Source organism: Ceratotherium simum, chromosome 3, assembly GCF_057802395.1.
Source record: "Ceratotherium simum simum isolate JZ-2026a chromosome 3, ASM5780239v1, whole genome shotgun sequence".
Classification (NCBI taxonomy): Eukaryota; Metazoa; Chordata; class Mammalia; order Perissodactyla; family Rhinocerotidae; genus Ceratotherium; species Ceratotherium simum.
In genome coordinates this window covers 27901926-27911009 of record NC_141902.1, presented here as the reverse complement: position 1 = coordinate 27911009, position 9084 = coordinate 27901926, and the positions used below count along the sequence as shown (strand labels likewise).

The 9084-nt window shown below is 43.8% G+C and overlaps 1 pseudogene; it reads left to right on the top strand.

The window, feature by feature from the left end:
* Positions 1-2696: 2696 nt before the first annotated feature.
* On the top strand, positions 2697-3167 carry LOC101404530 (ribonuclease 8-like; annotated as a pseudogene).
* Positions 3168-9084: the final 5917 nt, after the last annotated feature.

The following is a 9084-nucleotide window of genomic DNA, read 5'->3' as shown; positions in this document are numbered from 1 at the left end:
TAGAATGTCTGGGGCCATGTTTAATACCACCATAGCATACTAGACACTTGAAGGTTTCATCACATCACATTGAATATTTAAAATATATATTCCTCATTCAATATCATTCTTGCAGAAATGTATCAAATGATTTTAAAAGTTTTACTTCTGAAATTATTTGACTATAAGTAATTTGTGATTGGCACTGTTCCTTTTGCAATTGTGGTACTTGGGAATTCCTGTAAAATGAGAAAATCTAACCTGAGACCGTTTTCCAATGTAATAAACTTATGCATTCCAAATTTCAAAATAAATGAAATCAACTTTGTGTCACTGTGGTAGCACGTAAGTAAATAGTTTAAATTTGATGTTGCAGTTGACTTTTCCTATATTGGAGCCAATATACTTTTCTCTCAGTCTCAAATATAGTGGGCCCTTGAAAACCTCCCAGACCCTCGGCACTGAGCCTCTCATGCTTACTGGATAAGATGGCCCTGCGACTGTGGTGGTTGGGAAGACTTGTGATAAATGACCGGGATCAAATACACAATCAAAAGAACCCCTTCCCCAGGCCTCCAAGAGCGGGGCTGGCCAGCTGCAGGGCCAGCACCTACTTGAGGGAAAGCATGTTGGCAACTTCATTGGATTCAGAGCTTGCACGGTCTGTGGTCAGTCATCTTGGGCAGCACAACATGTGTATGTCAGCCCTTGGCTCCTGCTGCCATCCCCACCCTCTCGCTCCAAAGGCAGGAGGCTTGGGTCTGCAACTGTTAATGAATAATCACTTGATCATCTTTCCATCCCAAGGGGAGAGGCTGGGCCCAGGGCTTGCAAAAGAGAAATGACTTCCTGGGTAAATACATATATATTTGCTCCCTGGGGCCCAAGTCAACTGCCTGCTGGATAATGTTCTACTGGGTTGAAAAATCAATGTTGTGTTAGCTCTGTGGGGAGGAGTGCATGAAGGGATCCCCCCTGTGGAGAGGGTGAGCTCTGCTGGTGAACCAGGCTCTACTTTGGAGGCAGAGGAACGAACATCTCAGAAGTTTCCCATCTGGGAATGCAGATCCTAGGAGTCTCAGTGATTTTTGCCACTTTGAGGAGCATTTTATCTCAAAGGCAGTCAAGTCAAAATCCCAGAGGTCAAGATGCTGAGTGGGGTCCAACATACTGACAGGGACCCGAGGGGCTGTAGCCAGAGCAAGTTCCCTATCTTCAGTTATTTGCTTCCTCCCTTGACAATTGTTGCAATATCCACTTACTGCCAGTATTCTAATTTACTAAATATGTGTGACTTAGTTCAAATAATGCTTTGAAAATGAAACTATGTAACAGCACATTTCAAAGAATACTAGTGTCACTTAACAAATAGAAGTAAAAATAAACACAATGAATATCATCCAATTTTCAAAGATTCTATCCAGATGTGTTTTCCGCTGAAGACTCAGTCTGAGGTTTGTTGCCTCTGTTGAAAAGGAGGGAGAGGGCGGGCCCCGTGGCTTAGTGGTTAAGTGTGCGCGCTCCGCTACTGGCGGCCCGGGTTCGGATCCCGGGCGCACACCCACACACCGCTTCTCCGGCCATGCTAAGGCCGCATTCCCACATACAGCAACTAGAAGGATGTGCAACTATGACATACAACCATCTACTGGGGCTTTGGGGGGAAAAAAAAGGAGGAGGATTGGCAATAGATGTTAGCTCAGAGCCGGTCTTCCTCAGCAAAAAGAGGAGGATTGGCATGGATGTTAGCTAGGGCTGATCTTCCTCACAAAAAACAAAAACAAAACAAAACAAGAGCACAAACAGAGACACACTCACTACGCTCTGCCTGGATGGGGAAACACTTTCTCCCTCCCTTTTCAGCCTGGCTCTAGACCAAAGAGGTGGGTTGAAAGTCAGGAAGCTCCTGGCCCCACTCTGCCAGTCACTTGGTGGCCTTGGGAAGGGCATTTGCTCTTTCAGGAACTCTAGCTCCTTCATCTGTAAAATAAGGAGTTGACTGAGATGATCTCTAAGGACTCTTCTAGCTCTGACGGTCTGTCATTCCAAGACTTTCTCCAACAGGGCAAAATGTCTGCCAGGGAAAAATCCCACCTCATCATGCTGCTTTGCCAGCTGGAGCAGTGATTGCCTTACTGGGGGAGACTGTTCTCACTAGCTTCAGTGAGAAACTGGGCCAGAGAACGGAGAGGAATTAGCCTGACTCCACAACCTTAATATTGATTCTTCCAGGAACACCAGAGCTAGCCTGGGAGAGTGGGGTATGGACCCTTGGCCCATTTTTCTTCCAAAGTGAGTTTCCTTGTGGTCTGACTTCTCAGAGTTTCAAACAAGAAACATGGGAACATGGAAAGAATAGGGGCTTTGGAAGCCGAGAGGCGTTGATTAAAATCCTGTATTTGACACTTTCTAGCTGTGTGATGATGGGCAATTTCCTTAACTTTTCTAAGCCTCAGTTTGCTCATATATATACATATAAAAAATTGTACCTCATAAAACTCTTCTAAGGGATAAACAATATAAGTATTTATTGGAGGCATAAAAAGGTACATTATCAGCTGGGACTGAACAATAAAATGCCAGTGGTGTTCTTAAATATCTGGGGCTGTAGGAGCCCTGCAATAACTGACTTGGGGTCTGAAATTCTTAGAAGGGCTAGCAGGGCTCCCCCACGGTGATCTACTCACCCACCTACCTCTCCCTCTCTTCCATTGTCCCCCTTAGGAGAGATGGCAGCAACCAGAGCAGGATTCTGCTCCCTGCTGCTGGGGCTGTGGGTGGCCGAGGTCCCAGTCAGTGCCAAGCCCAGGCACATAACCTCAGCTCAGTGGTTTGAAACTTAGCACATGCAGCCCAGCCCCCAGGGATGCAACAAGGTGAAGGGCAATGTCAACAAGTACACGAAACACTGCAAAGACCTCAGCACCTTCCTGCATGAACCCTTCTCCAGTGTGGCCACCACTTGTCGGACCCCCAGCATAGCCTGCAAGAATGGCCGTGAGAACTGCCACCAGAGCCAGAAGCCCATGTCCCTGACCACGTGTAAGCTCACCTCCAGGAGGTACCCAGACTGCAGGTACAAAGAGAAGCAACTGGACACGTTCTTCCTTGTGGCCTGTGACCCTCCCCAACAGAAGGATGACCTGAGGTACCAGCTGGTTCCTGTGCACTTGGATAATGCTGTCTAAGGCCAGGTGTGCCCCCCACCCCAAGTTCTGCAGAGTCCTGATGCTGCTGCTGCATTTCCTCCCTGGAATTCTCTACTAATCTTTACCTGCTTTGCAAATACCACTTCCCTCCTACACACCCAACTTCACATACTCTTAATTCTGTAGGGAGTTTTACGGATGCTCCAAATGGTGAGGGACGAGGGGTCCTTCTGTTTTGCCCTTCACTGCTGCTTCTTTTGCTTTGAATGTGACACCATGTGGCCCTTCAAGCATCAAGGATCTCAGCAAGGGTAGATCCAGGTTTTGTGGGGCTTATGGCATATACAATTTTGGAGACCATCTAGAGAAAAAGAATATAAAATTACAAATGCAAAATAAGGGCAGGGCCTTGGGAGGGCTGTGGTTGGACGGTTCGCAGTGATCCCAGGCAGGGGAGACCATCTAAAGAAGGAGGGCAGGAAACTGCGCTGGGGTGACTGCGCTGGGTTCCCTGCATTGGGCAAAGCAGTGTCCGATTTTGCTCCAATAAAAGACTCTGCTCTTCCTGATTCTGTGTTACTGTCCGGGGAAAGTACGGAGGTTTGGAAACCCCTTCTTATCTCTGTGAGGCCTCAGCTTCCCTGCCCTACAGGCAAGAGAGAAGGCAGCAGCCTGAGCAGGTGGACTCGGCCTTCCACGCCCTTGAGAACCACCTGGTGGTCCCACCTTACAGGAAGGGGAGGAGGGAAAGGGACAGCAGGCTGAGACCCGGGATGCCAGTCAGATTTGAGGCTGATCCACTTGCTCGTGCTCAAGCCCTAACCTCACAGGTCACTGATATATCAGACCCAGGGCAGAAGCCCCAGACTTCTGAAGTGAATTTCCCTCCCTTGGGAATTTCAGAATCAGGACCTTCCAAGAATCTTGATCTGGTTCCAATTAGTGCTTCTCTGATTAACTGAGGTGAAGGAGAAGTTTTATGTGGAACCTGCCAGAGACCAAAACTTTCATAAAATACAATAAAATGAATTATGAGAAAAATGAAATAGAACATACAGATATAGAAGACACAAGGCCAAATTTTTTATTATTAGATTCAATTAACATAAAATCACTCTATCAAATTGGTGTAAAAGTGTTTCAACGCTTCCTCTCAATCTCTATACTTATCTCGATAGATACACAGAGAAAAGCATACAGACATTATACCCATATACACACATAAATACCAACATGAGACATACATACGCATACACATACACACACACAGGGACACGTACTCACACATGTGTACGTGGTGCACAACACAAACACACATCCACATGTGCACACACTCAATAGTAAGGCAGCCTCTCTCCTTCCCTCTACCAACTCTGCCTCCTCCACACTCCTTCCTTGCCACATTTAGAAAGAGATGTTCCTACACAGACTAGGGCTCAGAATAAGGAAAGGACTGGTGAAACATGAAGTGGCAGAGAAAGCAGAGAATCCAAGAATTCCCACTCCCAGCCTCCTTCCCTGCTTTCTAGAAGAGATCTAAGGCAGATCTCCTGCTACATACCACACCCACACTATCCTACCCCAAATACAGCTTCCTCCATGGCATCCAGGCGGCCCACCACACCACGCTCTGCCCACCACTATCACTGCCTTTCCCACCCCTGTGCTTCTGACCAAGGAAGGCGTATTGGAAGTGAGAGGAAAACAACTTTCTTCCACCCCTCTGGCGTCTCCCCAGTGTTGTGGGCAGGCTCCACTTCCTCTGTCTGCACCTTAAATGATGGTGTTTCTCAGGATCCTATTCTTAGCTCTCTTTTCTTCTCACACCACACCCTCTTGAGTGCCTTGATACACTTCCATGGCTTCAACTGCCACTTACCTGCTCCCAAAAGCATATCTCAGCTCCGATCTCCCAAGTTCCAGGCACATATATCCATCTACCTAGAGTTACCAGCCCCCTCAGTGTCTTGCAGGCATCTTTTAATAATTTTATTTATTTATTTTTCCCCCAAAGCCCCAGTAGATAGTTGTATGTCATAGCTGCACATCCTTCCAGTTGCTGTACGTGGGATACAGCCTCAGCATGGCCAGAGAAGCAGTGCATCGGTGCACGCCCGGGATCCGAACCCGGGCCGCCAGTAGCGGAGCGCGTGCACTTAACCACTAAGCCACAGGGCCGGCCCCTCTTGCAGGCATCTTTTAAAAAACACTCAGAACTGAGCTCAGATCTGCTGGGCTTCCAGACTTGCCCCTCCTCGTGCAGTCTCTGAGTCTCGGTTAGTGGAAACATCACACCCAATCATTTAAGGTTCTAATCTAAGAGACACCTGTGTCAACTCTTTTTTTGTTTGTTTGCTTCTCCAGCAATTTCCCATCTACCCCAGGTACTGCCTTAAGAGGGCACAAAAGTTCTTGGGTTTTATTTTTTCCAAACATCACTTGGTTCCAAACATGTGCCCAACACACGTTATGGCTTTTGAGGGGGCTGTGATTTGGAGCTGGGAAAACACAACTAAGTTACTGCAATCAAGAATTCATTATCTAGCCTAGGAGGCAAGTGAAAATAATACCTTTGAAATACTATCAAATGATAACAGAAGAGTATAATGAATCAAATGTATTTCATAACATTTTTTTTCCTACCTCCCCTAGAGTTTCATTCATCCTAACCTAAAGTTTGTTCTCTGTTAAATATTAATCTTCCTGTTACACGTCTCTGGCATAATATTAGGTCTGTAATCACAGTCGTGCAACACCAGGAGAGATTTAACCATTCAATATTTGTAAGAATTGTGGCCCCAGAAGCTGGAAAGAGGGTGGAAACAATTTAGAATAGAATGAATCCTTAAATAGATTAGTTATATCCAAACACGTGGTGTAGCAACCTGGGTAGGAGGTTCTGACTTCCGTGTGTAGGTAGAAGAATTAGATGGAGTGTAACTTGAATCTAGGGGCCATGGGCTGTGAAACTGGCCTACTCAGAGAATAATGACACAGCATCCTTAAAACAAAGCTCCGTAGGGCAGTTGGAGGCCTGAGAAGAGCTGCCCGAAAGCCTTGGGGCAAACTCTCTGCTGGCAAAAAATCACTTGGGAAGAGGCTCCCCAGACATCTAGGATGACATAATTATTTCCTAGCGGGTAAGTTAGTTTTCATATCCAGAAAATTTCAAATTAAGGAAAGAGGTATTTAAGAGAATCAAGCTCATGGTATTAATATGTTGTATTAAAAAAATTGTGCATATTTGGTGTTTTAGGTATTTGCAGTGTTTAAGAGAATTTAGTCTGTTACAGTAACAAATTGGCCTTGCAATTCTAATTTAAAATGTGTAATTGATTTAGACGTGTGATTTGAAATAGAACTTTCCTTTAAAATTAGTTTTGGAACATTTAAGAAAACTTACGAATTGAATCACCATATTTATAAATTGTTAGATTTATAAGAGTTTTTTGGGTATTCAGGAATGTCTTGTTGGTTAGCACAGATGACCAAATTGCTTTATAAGGACATGGAATATGTTAAATTTATAAAATAGATTTTTAAATGTTTAAAGGAGTCTTATTAACTATATTTATAAATAGTTCCAAATAGTCATCAAATACAACACTTTAAAGAGACTATTAAAATTTACTTGTTGTAAGTTAAACATAAAAGATTAAGGAAGAACTGGGCTTTTGATTTGCACCTTTAATACAGGGAACATAAATTTTAAAAAGCCAAAGTAGCCCTCTGAATATTCTCTTCTAGGGACATTTAAAAAATTCACATTGACACTGCAAGACCAGTCCATTTTCTGCTCTGTTTTCATCCACATAATGTGCAGTTAGCTGCAGGGATTGTATTTCCTGGTGTTCCCATATCTGTTGGTTTTACTGAGCCTTTAGAAGGGAGGGTGGCCACTGATGATGCAATAGCCCAGGCTCAGGCTCAAGACATACAGCCGGCAGTCGTGGTATTTGAATTGAACCCGGAACTATATCTCTCCTCAGTGCCCTCCTTTCTCTGCACTGTGCTGCCTCCAGGTGGGTCATTCTGCTGACTTGAGGAGGGTCTCCCATTGCATTCTGGAGGAACTCTTATAAATCTATATAAAAAAAACTCATAAATCTAACAATTTATAAATATGGTGATTCAATTGGTAACTTTTCTTAAATGCTCCAAAACTAATTTTAAAGGAAAGTTCTATTTCAGAAAGGGGAACAGGGCTTCCCCGAGACCAGTATGGTGGAGGCAGCGGAATTCAACAAAATATACTCCAAGAAAAAGTAAAACTCAGAGACTATGGTTGAGTCTCCATCTTCAATAGGCTTTTCCTCCTTGGAGTTTTAAGACTACATTTTACCAAGTAAGGTGGCTTTAAAAAAACAAAAACAAAAACCAACAGATGATTATGCAACTGGTTCCTTCAATAAATCAGACTGCTGGCCTGGAAGTATATGTGTATGTGTATGTGTGTGTAAACACACGTATGTTCGTGGCAGGGAGGTGAAGTTATGTTAGTAGAATTAGGAGTGCTATATTCCACCAATTACAGATTCTTTGGGGACCAAAACTCCTCATGTGAAGTATAAATATCTTTTGGCAGAAATAAAAAAACAAGATAATGTAACAATTGCTTGGAATCAAGCACTTAGGTACTGGGTTTGGCTTGGGAGCATTTGGAGGCCTGGCACAGCATATTGAAAATTTTGTAAAAAAAGTCTTAAGAATAGGTGGAATATGGCCAGAGACCTGGAAGTAGACAATGAGCACAGGAAAGGAAATGTCAAGGAACCAGAAGTAAATTTGTACCCACCTGCTCAGCACTTCTGAAGACTGGAGGCTTGGGAAATGGGGGTGGAGGGATGACTTAATGCTGTTGTAATTCCCAGATTGCCTGCCCCTGGACACTCTGGGGGGAGTTTGCCAAGGAGGGCTCCGGCTGCCCCTAGATATACCTGGCACATACTAGGTCTCAACAAGTGTTTGCTTAACAAAATTTGTTTCCAGAGCAAAGGAATGGGGCTAGGAAAATATGTAGATCATAAATCTGGAAAGCTTATCAAACAATTTCTTTTAAAACTCTCTCAATATGCTGAAAATTTTCCAGAGAAGGAGAATTTACCTATGGAGATGGCCTGTGCCATTTTCAGGCAGCTCTAAATATTAAAAATTCCCCTGTATAGAACTTAATCTATATCTTTGTCACTGCAGCAATTCACTGATGCCCTATCACTTTGAGCCATTTAGAATAAATCTAATTTGTCTTCACTCAACCTTTTAAATATTTCAAGAGAGTTTCATGACCCTTGCCCTCCAAATATTGCCTCAGCAGGCAATTACAAGAGCTATAAAATGGCTCCTATGTCTGATCCAACCATGCCACTCAGTAGAATATGATAAATGGGAATAGCTCAAAGTGAGGAGGAGTAAATTTGTGCAAATCTGTTTATACATTTCTTTGTGTAACACAAAAAAGTTATAAAGAATACAAATTCCCCAAAATTGAGAGGGACTAAACAAATGATGGGGCAACTACTTGATGCTTTAACTGAAGCACCAAGTTATCACTTTACCTGAAGACAAATACACAAAATTATATTGATGCATGGAAATATGTATGGGCAATGCTACATGAAGAAAACAGAACATAAAACTGTATTTTCAAATGGGTTACAACTATCTACCAGAGTCTCTGTACATCAATAAAGTCCATAAGTGAATTTGGAGCCTTTCCAGAACTCCCTCTCCAAACTATGCTTCCTCTGGACTCTCCTAGCCCAGTGAACCTACATCCAACCCGGAAGATGTTCCACATTTGCGTTTAATTCTGTCCTGTGTCTCTTCCACTTGCAAATATCAACCAACAGACAAAGAAGCACTTGTGAGGGCTAAGTCTAAGGAGAAAGGAAAACTGAGCAGCGGACCCTAAGCCTCCACCTCCCCACTCCCTCCTGGTTTTCACCTCTCCCTCATT